This window comes from Mobula hypostoma, chromosome 11 (assembly GCF_963921235.1).
Source record: "Mobula hypostoma chromosome 11, sMobHyp1.1, whole genome shotgun sequence".
In the NCBI taxonomy this organism is placed as follows: domain Eukaryota; kingdom Metazoa; phylum Chordata; class Chondrichthyes; order Myliobatiformes; family Myliobatidae; genus Mobula; species Mobula hypostoma.
Genome location: NC_086107.1, coordinates 94,844,625 through 94,863,445, shown reverse-complemented (window position 1 = coordinate 94,863,445; position 18,821 = coordinate 94,844,625). Strand labels below are relative to the sequence as shown.

General features: G+C 48.3%; 1 protein-coding gene across 3 annotated transcripts in view; it reads left to right on the top strand.

The window, feature by feature from the left end:
- LOC134353957 (proline-rich protein 12-like) overlaps positions 1-18,821 on the top strand; it is a 98,457-nt gene that overhangs the window by 33,202 nt on the left and 46,434 nt on the right. The gene's annotated exons all lie outside the window — the stretch shown is intronic.

Sequence of the window (18,821 nt, the reverse complement as noted above, 5' to 3'; positions counted from 1 at the left end):
TTTGACCCTTGACCTTTAAAAGTGGTATCTCTGATGGTGAGGACAGGTTGTTGTACGGTTAATTTGTGGAGTTATCTGACTGATGGGTACATTAGAGGGAGTGAAAGTGAGAGACGAAATGGATAGTTGAGGATACCACAGACAGAGAGGGGAGAGAAGGATGGCAAATTAAAGCAACAGGTCCCAGAAATGCAGAGAAGATGGCATTGTGAGCAGTGAACAGCGGAGAGAGTGCTTGGTGAATGAGGGGGTGGTGGGGGGAGATGGCACTGTGATCAGTGAGCAGATTGGAGACTGACCTGTGATCGGTGAACGGGGGGGGGGGAGAGACTGAACTGTGATCGGTGAACAGGGGGGGAGAGACTGAACTGTGATCGGTGAACGGGGGGGGAGAGACTGAACTGTGATCGGTGAACGGGGGGAGAGACTGAACTGTGATCGGTGAACGGGGGGGAGAGACTGAACTGTGATCGGTGAACGGGGGGGAGAGACTGAACTGTGATCGGTGAACGGGGGGGAGACTGAACTGTGATCGGTGAACGGGGGGGGGAGACTGAACTGTGATCGGTGAACGGGGGGAGAGACTGAACTGTGATCGGTGAACGGGGGGGGAGAGACTGAACTGTGATCGGTGAACGGGGGGGAGAGACTGAACTGTGATCGGTGAACGGGGGGGGGAGACTGAACTGTGATCGGTGAACGGGGGGGGAGACTGAACTGTGATCGGTGAACGGGGGGGAGACTGAACTGTGATCGGTGAACGGGGGGGAGACTGAACTGTGATCGGTGAACGGGGGGGGAGACTGAACTGTGATCGGTGAACGGGGGGGAGACTGAACTGTGATCGGTGAACGGGGGGAGAGACTGAACTGTGATCGGTGAACGGGGGGGGAGACTGAACTGTGATCGGTGAACGGGGGGGGAGACTGAACTGTGATCGGTGAACGGGGGGGAGAGACTGAACTGTGATCGGTGAACGGGGGGGAGACTGAACTGTGATCGGTGAACGGGGGGGGGAGAGACTGAACTGTGATCGGTGAACAGGGGGGAGAGACTGAACTGTGATCGGTGAACGGGGGGGACAGAGACTGAACTGTGATCGGTGAACGGGGGGGAGAGACTGAACTGTGATCGGTGAACGGGGGGAGAGACTGAACTGTGATCGGTGAACAGGGGGGAGAGACTGAACTGTGATCGGTGAACGGGGGGAGAGACTGAACTGTGATCGGTGAACGGGGGGAGAGACTGAACTGTGATCGGTGAACGGGGGGGAGAGACTGAACTGTGATCGGTGAACGGGGGGGGAGACTGAACTGTGATCGGTGAACGGGGGGGAGAGACTGAACTGTGATCGGTGAACGGGGGGGAGAGACTGAACTGTGATCGGTGAACGGGGGGGGGACAGAGACTGAACTGTGATCGGTGAACGGGGGGGAGAGACTGAACTGTGATCGGTGAACGGGGGGGGAGACTGAACTGTGATCGGTGAACGGGGGGGAGAGACTGAACTGTGATCGGTGAACGGGGGGGGACAGAGACTGAACTGTGATCGGTGAACGGGGGGGGACAGAGACTGAACTGTGATCGGTGAACGGGGGGGACAGAGACTGAACTGTGATCGGTGAACGGGGGGACAGAGACTGAACTGTGATCGGTGAACGGGGGGGACAGAGACTGAACTGTGATCGGTGAACGGGGGGGGAGACTGAACTGTGATCGGTGAACGGGGGGGGAGAGACTGAACTGTGATCGGTGAACGGGGGGGAGAGACTGAACTGTGATCGGTGAACGGGGGGGAGACTGAACTCTGATCGGTGAACGGGGGGGAGACTGAACTGTGATCGGTGAACGGGGGGGGAGAGACTGAACTGTGATCGGTGAACGGGGGGGGAGAGACTGAACTGTGATCGGTGAACAGGGGGGGAGAGACTGAACTGTGATCAGTGAACGGGGGGGAGAGACTGAACTGTGATCGGTGAACGGGGGGGGAGAGACTGAACTGTGATCGGTGAACGGGGGGGAGACTGAACTGTGATCGGTGAACGGGGGGGGAGAGACTGAACTGTGATCGGTGAACGGGGGGGAGAGACTGAACTGTGATCGGTGAACGGGGGGGGGAGAGACTGAACTGTGATCGGTGAACGGGGGGGGAGAGACTGAACTGTGATCGGTGAACGGGGGGGAGAGAGACTGAACTGTGATCGGTGAACGGGGGGGGGGAGAGACTGAACTGTGATCGGTGAACGGGGGGGGAGAGACTGAACTGTGATCGGTGAACAGGGGGGGAGAGACTGAACTGTGATCGGTGAACGGGGGGGAGAGACTGAACTGTGATCGGTGAACAGGGGGGGAGAGACTGACCTGTGATCGGTGAACAGGGGGGGAGAGACTGAACTGTGATCGGTGAACGGGGGGGGGGGAGAGACTGAACTGTGATCGGTGAACGGGGGGGGGAGACTGAACTGTGATCGGTGAACGGTGGGGAGAGACTGAACTGTGATCGGTGAACGGGGGGGAGACTGAACTGTGATCGGTGAACGGGGGGGAGACTGAACTGTGATCGGTGAACGGGGGGGGAGGGACTGAACTCTGATCGGTGAACGGGGGGGAGACTGAACTGTGATCGGTGAACGGGGGGGGGAGAGACTGAACTCTGATCGGTGAACGGGGGGAGAGACTGAACTGTGATCGGTGAACGGGGGGGAGAGACTGAACTGTGATCGGTGAACGGGGGGGAGAGACTGAACTGTGATCGGTGAACGGGGGGGGAGAGATTGAACTGTGATCGGTGAACCGGGGGGAGAGACTGAACTGTGATCGGTGAACGGGGAGAGACTGAACTGTGAGCATTGAGGGGAGGGGGGACAGTGCTTAAATGGTGAACTTAGGGAAGATCACGCTCTGAACAATGAACGCAGGGGAGGCCGCACGTGAATGGTGAACTCTTTAAATATACAAAGAAAAAAAAACTTCTGGTATCCTATTTTATATTATTGGCCAGCTTACCTTTATATTTTGCTTTTTTAGTCGTCTTCAATTGTTTTTTTTAAAGTTTCTCAATCCTCTAGCTTCATACTAATTTTTTGTTCTATTATATTTGCTCTCTTTTCTTTTTATTCTGTCTTTGACTTGCCTTGTCAGCCACGGTTGCGTCATCACCCCTTTAGAATGCGTCTTCTCTTTGGGATGTATCTATCCTGCTCCTTCCGAATTGCCCCCAGAAACTCCAGCCACGGCTGTTCTGCCGTCATCCCTGCCAGTGTCTCCTTCCCATCAACCTTTGCCATCTCCTCTCTCGTGCCTCTGTAGTTCCCTTTATTCCACTGTCATATTGATACATCTTCTCCCTCTCAAACTGCAGGGTTCTCCTAAGGTTTCCTTTACCTTCAGCTCCCTAATCAAATCTTGTTCATTACACAACACCCAATCCAGAATTGCCATTCCCCTCGTGGGCTCAACCACAAGGTGCTCTAAAAAGTCATCTTGTAATCTTTCAACAAATTCTGTCTCTTGGGATCCAGTACCAACCTGATTTTCCCAATCTACCTGCATATTGAAATCTCCCATGACTATTATAATACTGGCCTTTTAACATGCCTTTTCTATCTCCCATTATAGCCCACATACTGGGTACTGTTCGGAGGCCTTTATATAACTCCCATCAGAGTCCCTTTACTCTTGCATTTTCCTAAGTCTACCCACAAAGATCCAACATCTATTGATCCTGTGTCACCTCTTTATGAGAATCTGAATGTATTTTTTACCAAGAGAGCCATCCCACCCCCTCTGCCTACCTGTCTGTCCCTTTGATACAGTGTGTATCCTTGGATGTTAAACTCCCAACTATGACTTTCTTTCATCCATGACTCAGTGATGCCCACAACGTCATACCTGCCCATCTCTAACTGTGCAATAAGATCATATACCTTCAAAGTTCAAAGTAAATTTATTATCCAAGTATATATATGTCACCATATACAACCCTGAGATTCAATTCCTTGTGGGCATACTCAATAACTCCATAATAGGATAATAACTATAATAGAATCAATGAAAGATTTGGGTGTCAACCAGTGTGAGAAAAACAAACTGTGCAAGTACAAAAAGGAAAGAATAATAATACTTTATACTTTACAAATATATATATATATGCAATAAATATTGAGAAGATGAGATGAAGAGTCCTTTAAAGTGAGTCCATAGGTTGTGGGAACATTTCAATGATGGGGCGAGTGAAGTTATCCCCTCTGGTTCAAGAGCCTGATGGTTGAGGGGTGATAACTGTTCCTGAACCTGGAGGTGTCAGTCCTAAGGCTCCTGTACCACCTTCCTGATGGCAGCAGCGAGAAGAGAACATGACCTGGGTGGTGGGGGTCCCTGATGATGGATGTTGCTTTCTTGCGACTGGGTTTCATGTAGATGTGCCCAGTGGTCGGGAGGGCTTTACCCGTGATGGACTGGGCCATACCTGCTACATTTTGTAGGGTTTTCCATTCAACGGCATTGGTGTTTCCATACTAGGCTGTGATGCAGCCAGTCGATATACTCTCCAATACACATCTATAGAAGTTTATCAAAGTTTTTAGATCTCACTGGACAACGGGGTGACCCATTGGGACACCATTTGAGAGAAGGGTAGTGCAGCCTGATGTGACCAGAATGAACATTAAATTTTCCTGAATGCTATTGGTATTGCTTTGCTTTGGAAACTGAAGTAGAAAACCTCAGTTTATTAAAGAAGAACGACACGTAGCAAAGCAAATATAGCTGCTCTTCATTTAACGAAGGACACTTTTGATGGCATCATTTCTGGTTTATCTGCCACCCTTCTGGAGACATGTAGCCTTTTCATCCCCCGCCTCTTCATCTCTTCTGCTGTTTGTTGTCTGTCTCTGATCCTGGAGACGTGCATGCCTCTCCTCCTCTGTCTCTTCTTCTCTCATCTTTTTTTGTCCTGACTCTTTGATCCTGGAGTTGTGCGGCCCTGGCCTCATCCGATTCTTGTTCTCTCCCTCTCCTTGCCGCTTACCGATGACGTTTGGCGTCATCTCTCGACCATAATGTCCCCCTTCCCTTTCCACGCGGCATAATTAGGCTGACCATTTCTTTCAAAGGATGCTGATTATTCTTGATGATGTGGTTGGCGCTGTCCTAAATGGACGTGATATAGTCACCGCTGTCTTTTGACTACAGCAAAGGGTTTTGTGGGTGTCTCGAAGTATGTCATTACAATAAGATTTAATTATCTCTTATTGATGGGTGGCAGTTAGATCTGTCCCAATTCTGCACATGCTGATGGTGGTGATTAGCAGAATGTGACCCTGCGAAATAGAGCTGCCCTGCCCTTTTGCTCTGGTAGGTGTCGCTGCTGAGGCTGTCCGTGTGCATGTGTCAGGCTGTCGCGTCCCAATTTCCATGATGGCAGATCGGGTCTTGGGTTAAAAGGGAGCCTGTTTATTTTGGCGAATGAGCAATTTTATACGAATATATAACCCTGAACTTTGCCTGCATTCTGTAAGTTAGCGCATTTTAATTTGATTTAGCCAAAAAAAGTGCCGCTGTAATGCACGGTTTGCGCTAATTGGAGATCACAAACAGACAGGCAGAGCATGAGAGTTTTAGTAGTATATAGATACTGAATCTTCGCCAACTCCTAAGGAAGTAGAGGTACTGCTGTGCTTTCTTCATAATTGCACTTATGTGCTAGGCCCAGAGCAGGTCCTCTGAAGTGATAACACCAAGGAATTTAAAGTTGCTGACCTTCTCTCTCTCTGACCCTCTGATGAGGACTAGCTCATGGACCGCTGGTTTCCTCCTCCTGAAGTCAATAATCAGCTCCTTGGTCTTGCTGACATTGAGCGAGAGGTTGTTATTGTGGCATCGCTCAGCCAGATTTTCAATCTCCCTCCCATATGCTGACTTGTCACCATCTTTGATTCAGCCTATGACAAATGGTGTCGTCAGCAAACTTGAAAGTGGCCTTGGAGCTGTGTTTATTCTGTATACTGCATGCATTCAAATGTAACGTGGTCAGTCCTGTGTTCATCACCCCTTTGATTTTATCCCCATGTTGCACTTTAACTCATCCCACTGACTGAAATTCTGCTCCAACATCTCTCTGTCCTTCCTCACAGTCTCACTGCACACTGCACGTACTTGCATACCAACTGCCCCATCCTTTGTCCTATCACCCTGGTTCCCATCCCCCTGCCAAATTAGTTTAAACCCTCCCCAACAGCTCTAGCAAACCTGCCCACATGGATATTGGTCCCCCTCAGGTTCAGGTGTAGCCTGTCCCTTTTGTCCAGGTCATAACTTCCCTAGAAGAGATCCCAGTGATCCAGAAATCCTGAAGCCCTGCGCCAATTCCTCAGCCACGCATTCATTTGCCAAGTCATGCTATTCTTACCCTCTTCGGCATGTGACACAGGCAGAAATCCGGACACTGCTACCCTGAAGGCCCTGCTTTTCAGCTTTCTGCCTGTGTCATTGGTAACTACTATGTCCAATGACTTCTGGCTGTTCACCCTCCTCCTTTAGAATGTTGCATCCGATGTGAGGCATCCCTAACCCTGGCACCTGGGAGGCAGCGGACCATCCGGGTGTCACTGACACGTCTGCAGAATTCCCTGTCTGCTCCTCTGGCAATGGAACCACCTATCTCCACTGCACACCTCGATCACTATTGCTCAGTGCTTTGAGATAGGATAAGGCAAGACAAAAACAGGGCAGAAGAAAGTGTGAAAACTACTGAAGAAGTGCAGAGCTGGTAAGCAGTTGAGCTCAAAATTATAATGGGATGGCCAAGTGTCCATCTTATTGTACTAGAGTTCTGTTCAAGAGTCTGATAACAGTGGAGTAGGAGCTGCCCTTGAGTCTTGTATCTTCTGCGCGATGGGAGAGGGGAGAAGAGAATGTCTGGGGTGTTTGATTATGTTGGCCAGCGTAATCGAACACCCCACACATTCTCTCCTCTCGAGGCAGCGGGAAGTGTAGACCAAATCCATGAAGGGGAGGTTTGTTCCTTTGATGTGCTGAGGTATGTCCATGACTTCGTGGTTACCATACAGTTGTGCTTCCAGAGTGTTTACTTTCGTGTGGAAATTCCATGCAGAATATCTCTGGCCTCCTGAGGAAGTAGAGGTGCTGGTGAACTTTCTTGGCTGTGATATCAACGTGGTTGGACTGGGACGGGCTATTGGTGGATCTAGGAACTTGAAACTTGCCGCCCTCTCAGCATCGACGGCAATGACGTAGGCAGGCATCTTACCATCAAAGCAAATGCAGCAGAAGGCGGAGAAACTGAGAGAATAGTCATTACAGGAGGCAGGGTGGAAGGAAGTGTCGTAGAGATAGTTTGTGGGTTTGTGGGGGATGTTTGTGGCTAGCTTATCGCTTGAGGTGGAGGTAAACATTAAGAACAGGGAGGGAGGGGTCAAAGGTGGACCATGCAAAGGTGAAAGTGGGGGGGGGTGAATTGGCAGAAGTGGGTGCAGGAAGCGACACCAGTCAGCGTACCAAATGAGCAGTGGCGGTGCAATCACTCAAGTCACTCATGTTTTGAGGGATTATTCCCTCGGCGGAGGACGCCGATGTGTGACTTGGTTGATGTGAGGCAGCCGCTGCACTGTCCTTGACAGTTTGGGGTTAGGGTCCAGTGGCACGGAGTGCAAGACTGCAGCTTTCCTCCGGCCTTTTTTCTGCTTGTGATCCATCGCCATCTTCCGCCAGCTCCACCGTGGAGGTCTGGGTTGGATTGCTCTTTGTTTCAAAATTTCAGACTGCAATGTTCTCGGGATTTGAGTAGCTCACGAGCCTCTTCAGCACGACATGACGGTCCTCGAGAGAAGGACCAGGTGAAGGGTTGAGGCCGCCAGCTCGCCAGGACTGAAACAAAAACTCTTCCGCACCTTTTAACCTCGTGTGGCCCTGCCTGGAGGCGTGAAACGTCTTGCAGTTGAAGGTGCAGGGTGAGAGGTTGCATCTGGAGCTTGTCGGCATTGATTTAAATTTTATTAGTGTTCGAGGGAGGTCATAATGTGCAGGTGATAAATTGATAACATCACACAGGAAACACATTGTTAGAACGTTGGAATACTATTCTTTCAAAGTGAAATTTTTTTTCAGATGTGGTTGAAACAGACCAAGGCAGACTAGTGATAAGCAAATTAGACTGGTGTTCAGAATTTAAGGTCTAAGAATTGACACCGAAGAGGTTCACAAACATTCTTGTCGGAAAGGCGTTCTATACATTTGCAGAGTTTTATTCCAGGAAACCTAGCCAATGTTTTTCTTATGCAGCAGGCTCCAACTAACAGAATGGCAGATAATCGGGTTGTGGGGGGGGGGGGTATTTTAAAATGCAAACACGAGGAAATCTGCAGATGCTGGAATTTCAAGCCACACACATCAAAGTTGCTGGTGAATGCAGCAGGCCAGGCAGCATCTCTAGGAAGAGGTACAGTCGACGTTTCGGGCCGAGACCCTTCGTCAGGACTAACTGAAAGAAGAGCTAGTAAGAGATTTGAGAGTGGGAGGGGAGAGGGGAAGATCCGAAATGATAGGAGAAGACAGGAGAGGGAGGGATGGAGCCAAGAGCTGGACAGGTGATTGGCAAAAGGGATATGAGAGGATCATGGGACAGGAGGCCTAGGAAGAAAGAAAAGGGGGAGGGGGAAAAACCCAGAGGATGGGCAAGGGGTATAGTGAGAGGGACAGAGGGAGAAAAAGGAGAGAGAGAAAAAGAATGTGTGTATATAAATAAATAACGGATGGGGTACGAGGGGGAGGTGGGGCATTAGTGGAAGTTTGAGAAATCAAAGTTCAGGCCATCAGGTTGGAGGCTACCCAGACGGAATATAAGGAGTTGTTTCTCCAACCTGAGTGTGGTTTCATCTTTACAGTAGAGGAAATCTCTTACTAGCTCTTCTTTCAGTTCGTCCTGACGAAAGGTCTCGGCCCGAAACGTCGACTGTACCTCTTCCTAGAGATGCTGCCTGGCCTGCTGTGTTCACCAGCAACTTTGAATTGTGTGGGGGGGTATTTTGTAGGCTTTTATCGACCAGGATCTCTGCTGGATCTTCATGGGCTCATTTATAAAGATAATTCTCAATACCTAATAACTTGTTCAGTTATGCATCTTTGAACAGCAAACAAAAACACAGTTGACAAAGTGTTGGAGCTGCCGTGATTCAGTGGAGAGATTAGTTTAACAATTCAGTGCCTGCTGCTGTCAGTAAGAAGTTTGTACTTCTCCCCTGGTTTTCTCAGGGTGCTCCGGTTTCTCCCACATTCCAAAGACCTGTGGGTGAGTGAGTTACGGACGCGCTGTGTTGGCACCAAAAGCATGGCAACACTTGCGGGCTGCCCCCAGCACATCCTTGGACTGTGTGGGTCGTTGACACAAACAGGGAACAATACAGCATAGGATCAGGCCCTTTGACTCACAAAGTTGTGCGAAATCAGCTGAAAAGTAAATGTTAAAGACCCAAAACCTAATCCCTTCTATTTACACAATGTCCATATCTCTCCATCTTCCCCACATCCATGTGCCTATCTAAATGTCTCTTAAAAGCCTCTAATGTATTTGCCTCTATCACCATTCCAGGCATCTACCACTCTCTGAGTAAAAAACTTACCCCTCACATCCCCCTTTGAACCTACCCCCTCACCTTCAATGCATGCCCTCTGGTATTAGACATTTCAAACTTGGGAAACAGATATTTCCTGTCTACTCTGTCTATGCCCCTCGTAATCTTAAAAACTCTGTCAGATCTCCCCTCAGCCTCCACCGTTCCAGAGAAAACTACCCAAGTTCATCCAGCCTCTCCTGATAGCACATGCCCTCTAAACCAAATGGCATCCTGGTGAACCTATTCTGCACCCTCTCTAAAGCCTCAACATCCTTCCTACAGTGGGGCAACCAGAACTGTATGCAGTACTCCAGATGTGGCCTAACCGGGGCTCTATAACATTGGAACATAACCTCTTGACTTTTGAACTCAATGCCTTGACTAATAAAACCTAGCATTCCGTAGGCTGCCTTAACCACCCTATCGACCTGTGTAGCCACTTTCAAGGAGCTGTGAACTTGGACTCCAAAATCTCTCTGCTCAGCAACACAGTTAAGGGTTTTGCCCTTTAACAGTGTACTGTAGGGTTGCCAACTTCCTGACTCCCAAATAAGGGACAAAAGTAGCAGTCAAATACGGGACACTTGTATTTACCCCGAGAAAGACTACCATGACCATGAAGCCTTGCGCAGAACCTGTGTACGCATGCGTGCCGTGCACATACATGACGTGTGCATGCATGTACGTGTCCTGTTTTTTTCTACAAATCGGTTTTGGCTTAATCTTCCTGACTACACTGTACATACATTATTTCTACTTTATATAGGCTGTGTATTTATCATATCATTCCTGCTTTTACTATATGTTAGTGTTATTTTAGGTTTTATGTGTTATTTGGTATGATTTGGTAGGTTATTTTTTGGGTCTGGGAAGGCTCAAAATTTTTTCCCATATTAATTAATGGTAATTGCTTCTTCGCTTTACGCCATTTCAGAACGAATGGTTTCATAGGAACATTCTACCTTAGCGGGGGAAATACGGGACAAGGGTGGCCCCGTATGGGACAAACCCATTTAGCCCAATATACCGGATGTCCCGGCTAATACGGGACAGCTGGCAACCCTAGTGTACTGTCTCCTTGTATTTTCCCTACCAAGGTGCAACACCTCACATTTATCTGGGTTAATCTCCATCTGCCATCTCTCTGCCTTCACCTGCAACTAATCTATATCGTGCTGTATTCTCTGCCAGTCTTGTACACCATCCACAACTTCACCAATCTTGGTATCATCCGCAAACTTACTAACCCACCCATCTACATTTTCATCCAGGTCATTTATATACATCACAAACAGCAGAGGTCCCAGTACAGATCCCTGCGGAACACCACTAATTACAGACTTCCAGCTTGAATAAGTCCCTTCAACCACTACCCTTCTGTGTGCAAGCTAGTTCTAAATCCAAACAGCCAATTCGCCGTGGACCCCATGCATCTTAATCTTCTGGGTTAGTCTCCCGTGAGGGCCTTTGTCAAACGCCTCACAAACGATGCATTTCACTGTATGTTTTAATGTTTTGATGTACATGTAACAAGTAAAGCTAATCTTTAAAAGATCTTTAATCTTTTAATCTCTGTGGCAAGGCCCAAGGAGGGAGATGTTGGACTGACACAACAGTGCCACCACTGGTTGGAAGCCTTGATTGCAGTGTGACGTTTACATGAGCAGTTAGTTATATATCTGGCCGCAGTGGAAGATCGTTGGAAGTGATAAGTATTTTAAGCTCTGTCTGGGGTTTTGTGGATCTGCCTGGCCAGTGAACACCCATAGATTGATTGTCTCAGCTTGATCACGACAGTCTCCATCTTCAGAAATGAGCATGATCTGGGATGAACTTGAGGATGGCAATAGTTGGAATGGTGATTCCCAGCCTGAAATCAGGGATCTCTGGATGGAGGACGATATCGAATGCTGCTCAGCTTGGAATTGAACCACGTGAAGTAATTTTTGCACTGAGTTTCTCCAAAGGTCTGCCCCCCTCATGAGACCTCTGCAGAGGCAGGCTTAAGGCCAGGATATATACAGCAGGGATCCCCAACCTTTTGTGCACCACGGACCGGTTTAATATTGACGATACTCTTGCGGACCGGCCGACGGGGTGGGTTGTTCGGGTTCACCAGTGCGTGACAGGGAATGAGGAAAGGTGCAGCTGACTCGTATCATTTCATACCGCCAAATCATATCGTTTCCTGGCAGCCCGGTCACACATCTTTGCGGCTTGGTGGTTGGGGATTGCTGCTTTACAGCACCAGCAATCAGGGTTCAGTTCCTGTCGCTGTCTGTAAGGAGTTTGTACGTTCTCCTGGTGACCGTGTGGGTTTCCTCCGGGTGCTCTGGTTTCCTCCCACATTCCAAAGACATACAGGTTAGGGTTAGTAAGCACTGGGCATGTTATGTTGGCGCTGGAAACGTGGCGACACTTGCGGGCTGCCCCCAGCACATCCTCGGTCTGTGTTGGCGGTTGGCACAAACAATGCATTTCACTCTGTGTTTCAATGTTTGACGTACTTGTGACAAGTAAAGTTAATTTCATCTCGTCTGTTAGTCAGAACCCTGATAAGAGGCTGGCTGGGTGTAACAAATTAAAACAGCTGGATTTTGCAGTCATCTGGCTAAATATAGCCCACATGGAGCACGGTGAGAGATGGCGGTGTGGCAAGGAGAAGGAAGGCCAAGGGGAGTGTGCAGCAATGGAGAGAGCAAGAGGTTGGGGTGAAGGGCAGATGGGAAGTGGGAGGTATTTGGAGAGATACAGAGATGAGGGCATTTGCAGTTTATAATTATTTTTTGGCTAAATTCAGAGTTTTTTTTTTAATTACTAAAATCAGATTTTACTAATTGCTGAAAGCCTTCACCCAACGAGTTGAATCAATTTTTAAACTATAAATTACAAGATGATAATTTTTAAGATTGGGTTTATTTGTCACAAGTACATGGAAACATACAGTGAAATGTGTATTTTGCATCGACAACAATCACAGTCCGAGCATGTGCTGGGGGCAGCCCACAAGTGTCGCCTTGACTTCCTTTTTTTTGGCGTGTGCCTGCGTGCATGCGAGTCTGTGCGTCTGCGTGCGTCCATTGTTGATGGATTTTTCATGGCTTTTACAAGGCGCAGAGCGAGAGAGAGACTGTGTGGCACGCCACTCCTCACACACATTTTCGCAGTATTTTCCCTTTTATTTTACGAGATCGAGTTGCGATCTCGACACTCAACCTGGCACGGATGGAAAGCGTACTCGAGAGCGGACCTGACTGGTTTCGAACCCTGGAACCTCCGCTCCCAGGTCTGGCGCTGATATCGTTGCGCCAACAGCTGGCCAATTGCCTTGACTTCCTAATGTTAACCCATACGCCTTTGGACTGTGGGAGGAAACCGGAGCACCCGGAGGGAACCTACGCGGTCACGGGGAGAATGAGCGCTACTGTGACAACTTATTAACAACAATCAAGGAGGCTGACGATTTCTTCGACAGAATCAGAGCTTCTTCCGAGTGCTCACAAGCCATCCACTCCCACCCTTTACAAACAGGAGGGAGGGTGTTCCACAGTCAGTGATGGTCAGGGTCAGCACCCGTATAGCAAATGAGCAGAGAAAAGCAATGACACATCAAAGTTGCTGGTGAACGCAGCAGGCCAAGCAGCATCTATAGGAAGAGGCGCAGTCGATGTTTCAGGCCGAGACTCTTCGTCAGGACTAACTGAAGGAAGAGTGAGTAAGGGAAAGAAAGAAAGAAAGAAAGAAAGCTCTCCAGCTTTCAAATCCCTTACTCACTCTTCCTTCAGTTAGTCCTGACGAAGGGTCTCGGCCTGAAACGTCGACTGCGCCTCTTCCTATAGATGCTGCCTGGCCTGCTGCGTTCACCAGCAACTTTGATGTGTGTTGCTTGAATTTCCAGCATCTGCAGAATTCCTGTTGTTTGAGAGAAAAGCAATACCTGGAGGTTAAGAGTCACTTGTGCAGGTTGTAAAACTTTATTATTGTCACGTGTACCGGCTTGCTGTCTGTTCCACCCCTGGCGTTTAGGGCAGCAATGAAGATCCTCCAACTCTGGCTGTGTTCGGGGCTTCCTTCATCATGTCAGTAGCTTCCTCTCGGTTTTCAACTCTGTCAGTTGTGCAAGTCCGGGGTGGAGACTCAGGAATACCGTCGCACTTAGATGTGGAAGGAATCTTCATTGCCGTCTCCGTTACAGTTTTGTTTGACCAGTCAGAGTCATTAGCGCTGAGCTGACCCTCCCAAACCTGGAGGACTGGTGGGCCATTCTTAGTCAGGCCTCTACCCTTTGACCTGTTTGGCATGGGTGACCGTACCACAAAGCCCTGACTCCAGCCAACATAGCTCTCCAGGTCATTGAAGCACGTAAGCTGAGATACACCAAGATACATAGTGGGAAAAAATTGTCTTGTGTACTGTTCATGCAGACCAAATATTCACACAGTGCACGGAGGTAGAATAAGGTGAAACAATTTAAAAAAAAATTGGAATGAAGTGTAAAAGCTACCTAAAATGTGTAGTGCAGGTAAACGATAAAGTGCAAGATCATAACGGGGTTGATTGTGAGATCAAGAGTCTGTCATATCGTACAAGAGATCCATTTGGGAATTTGATAACAGCAGGGTAGATGTGTCCCGTGAGTCTAGTGGGACGTGCTTTCAGGCTTTTGTATTTTCTGCCCGATGGGAGAGGGGAGAATAGAGAACATCCAGGGTGGATTTGGTCTTTGATTATTTTGGCTGCATTAGTGAGGCAGCAAAGTTCAAAGTAATTTATTATCAAAATACATATATGTCACCATACACAACCCCTTGTGGGCATGCGCTATTGAATAATAGCCATAATAGAATCAATGAAAGACTGCCAACTCTGGCATTCAACGTGTGCGAAAAACAACAAACTGTGCAAATACAAAAATATATAGATAAACAGTAACTATTGAGAACTTGAGGATGAAGAGCCCTTGAAAGTGAGTCCGTTGGTTGTGGGAGCATTTCAATGATGGGGCAAGTGAACTTGAGTTGAGACAAGACATGTGGCCAGGCCGTGGAGGGGAGGCTGGTTTCAGTCAGGTACTGAGCTGTGTCCACAACTCTCTGCAGTTTCTTGTGGTCACAGGCAGCACAGCTGCCACACCAAGCTGTTATGCATCGAAACAAAATGCTTTCTGTGGCGCTTTGATAAAAATGGTTAATGTCGACGGGAACATGCTGAATTTGTTTAGCCTCCTGAGGAGGTAGAGGCCTTGGTGAGCTTTCTTGGCTGTGGCCAGGACAGGCGTTAGTGATGTTCACACCTAGTTACTTGAAGCTATTTTGTCCCCATTTTAATCTCCCCAGGATTCCGTCGTTAAATTCGGAAAATATCCAGCCCCGGCTATGTGTCCACGGTGGACAGGAGTTGAATTACCTCGGCAGTTTCCTTTAGAGTTGGAGGTTGTGGGGTCACTCCCTCCCCAGAGCCGCCAGCTTTGAGTTTCTGGGTGCTTAACGCAGAGAACTGAGTGCCATTAGCCAGCTCCACTGGCAGACTGATCATCCTGGGGCTTTTGATGTGCGGGCTAATGATTAGCTTGAGACGTAGGATGTTGTGCAGAAAGGGCAGGGTTCGAGTCCACAATGTGCAGGAATATCAGTGGGTGGGATCGTTCCTACAGGCAGCAGAACTGGTTTGGCAGGCCTCGGCCTGTGATAAAGACAGGCTGCTCAGACCAGGGACGTAATCCTGGCTTCTGAGATGTGGCATTTTGCTGAGGTCTGTCTGCAAACGTGCCTTTAGTCTCCAATCAGGATTAGGGTTAATATCACTGGCATACATTGTGAAATTCTGTTGTTTTGTGGCAGCAGTACATAATAAAAACTGTAAATTAGTATAAGTATACCAAAAAAAAATTTAAATTAAGTACGTAGTTTAAAAAGAGGGGAAAAAAATACCCTGGTGGTGTTCATGGATTTAATATTCATTCAGAAATCTGATGACAGAGGGGAAGAAGTTGTGCCTGAAACATTGAGTGTGTGCCTTCAGGCTTCTGAACCTCCTCCCTGATGGTAGTAATGAGAAGAGGGCATGTCCTGGGTGATGGGGGTCTTTAATGATGGATGCCACCTTTTTGAGGCATGGCTCCTTGAAGGTGTCCTGGACGCTGGGGAGGCTGGCGCCCATGGCGGAGCGGACTGTTTTCACAACTTTCTGCAGCTTTATGTAATCCTGTGCGGTGGCCCCTCCATAAGTGATGCAACCACTCAGAATGCTCTCCATGGTACATCTGTAGAAATTTGCAAGTGTCTTTGGTGACCATACCAATCAATTTTCCTGAAACTCCTAATGAAATATGGCCGCTGTTGTGCCTTCTTTGTAATTGCATTGATATGTTGGGGCCAGTTAGATCCTCAGAGATGCTGACAACCAGGAACTTGAAACTGCTCACGCTTTCCACTTTTAATCCCTCCATGAAGATGGGTGTGTGTTCCCTTGATTTCCCCTTCCTGAAGGCCACAGTCAAGTCCTTTGTCTTACTGATGTTGAGCACTCCCCATTCCCATTCCAACATGTCTGTCTATGGCCTTCCCTACTGCCATGATGAAGCCACACTGTAGGTTGAGAGGCTTCACCTTGTATTCTGTTTGGGTAGCCTCCAACCTGGCGGTGTGAGCATCGATTTCTCCACCTTCTGGTAATTCTCATTCTGTCTCTCTCTGTCTTTCTCCCTCACCTCCCCATTTTGGTTACTCTCTCACCCCATCTCGTCTCCTCTCCTGCCTATCACCTCGGGGAGTTTGTTAGAGGTCTGGGTTTTCAGTGGAGGATTTTAAATTAGGGCCGGCGACGCAGGTTCAGTTCCGTCGCGGTCTGTAAGAAGTTTGCTCGTTCTCCCCACAGCTGTGTGGGTTTCCTCCGGGTGCTCTGCTCCCCTTCCACTTTCCAAAGACGTGGGCGCTAGTAGGTTCATTGGTCACGCGGACGTAATTGGGTGGTGTGAGCTTGTTAGGCTGGTAGGGCCTCTTAACCATGCTGTATCCCTAAATAAATGGGTAAGTATTCTAGCCTGATCCGGAGCTGGCTACACATCCCAACACCAAAGTTCAAAGTAAATTTATTATCAAAGTATCTATATATCACCATATACTACCCTGAGATTCGTTTTCTTGCAGGCATTCACAGATCACGATCATCATTGTATGACCTGGGCGATCATGGTCTTTCATCTGTCTTTAACCTGAGAAGTTCTAGTAAACTTTTGCCTGTCCGTCCCTTGATGTAATTCATGAATGTCATGGGCTGTCGACTGCGACTTTTTCTTCTATCAATCTACTCTGCATTCGCGGTAGTCGTAGGCAGCTGTCGATCCCAGGGGATCATGGGTTTGCGCCTCTGGTGGACTGTGGCCTCTCCAGGGCACAAGCCTGGGTGGGAAGATTTGAAGAACTGGCTGTTGCCCATGCGGTGGGTTACTCTTCTCCATGTCACTGATGTCGCCCAAGGGAAGGGCAAGTGCCGATACAGCATAGCACAGTGTCGTTCCAGAGGTTGCCAGAGTGAAATTGTAAACAACATCAAACTGCCTTAGGGACTCTGGCTCCAGATTTCTTCCTCAAGGTTTGCTCCCGAAGCCTTTCTCATGGGTGGGTATGGCCGCAAGGCAGCAGAGGTTTAAAATCAGAGTTTTCCTTCTCCTAGGCGGGCTTCCATCCAACGCTGATCAGCCCCATCTGCCCGAGGCAACTGGTTTTGAGGGGCCAGTGGTCCCATTCTCTTGTCAGTAGGAACAGTTCCGCTGGGCCTAGTAGCTAAGCCGCACTTGAAGGCCAAGAGTTGGACTTAGTTGTCAGGGGCTGTTGGAGACACACACCATTTGGATCTTATCCCCACTACCAGCCCCGGCTATGACAACCTTAGGAACCACACAACCTTCACAGTAGATACAAAGAAACACAACAGAATCAATGAAAAACTTCACACAAAGATGGACAAATGATCAATGTGCAAATACATAAAAGCTAATAATAAGTGAATGATAATATATAATGTCGAGAACATAAGTTGTAGAGTCCTAGAAAGTGAGTCCATAGCTTCTGGAATCGGTTAGAGTGAAGTTATCCACGCTGATGGTTGTAGAGTAATAACTGTCCCCAAGGCTCCTGTAACCTCCTCCTCGATGGCAGCAGGCCGAAGAGAGCGTGGACCGAACCTGGAAGGTGAGCGCGGACTTTTTGATGGAGGCTGCTTTCTTGTGGCAGCACTGCTTGTAGATGTGCTCAGTGGTGGGGAAGGCTTGTCGCGTGAAGAACTGGGCTGTATCCTCTACTTTTTGTAGGCTTTTCTGTTCTTGGGTATTGGTATTTCCATGCCAGGCTGTGATATAACCAACCTGGATGCTCTCCATTGTGAATCTATAGAAGTTTGTCAAAGTTTTAGATCAAATGCCAAATCTGCGCAAACTTCCGAGAAAGTAGAGGCACTGCCTTGCCTTACTTGTAATGGACAGACGTTGAACCATGGTGAAGCTCATACCCCAATACTGAATAGAGTGGCAGTCCATTAAATATTTCCCAAAGGGCCCAGTGGGTTCAGGCAGTGATCGGAGAACCTGTGTATAATACCTTCTGTCTGTTGTCTGTATTTAATAACTGTCCGATCATGTTGCTGAGGCTTTTAAAAAATATATATTTTCCAGCCAGCATGGGAAGGCGGGATTGAGCAAAGATGGGCATGTCAGGCAACCAATGGCATTCTGTTGGGTGGGGCCAATGTCATTGGAGATCATGTGACTTGATCCTCGATAATGCATTCAAACAGAGTTGAGAACCCAAGTCTTGGAGGCATTGGGGGATGGGGTGTAGCAATGGGAGGGAGGGAGGGAAAGGAGGTAGGGGTGGTGGAATAGAGTGGAGATGTTTAGTGGGGGGGAAGTCCTGGATTGGGGAACATGGGGATTTAAAGGAACTGGGGGGTTGTTGGGGAGAACAGGGAAGGTCATTTGAAAGGAAGGATCAGGAATAATGCTTGGAAGCATGGGAAGAATTTGAGGGAGAAGGAAGGTGGTCGGACAAATGGACAGGGTAGAGGACATGGGTAGATAAGAAATGAATTGGAGAATAGGGATGTAGTAAGGAGGGAGAGGATGGACAGAGTTGGATATCGAAGGAACAGAGGACTGCTCCGAATTGTACAGTATGTTTCTCTCAACAGGAT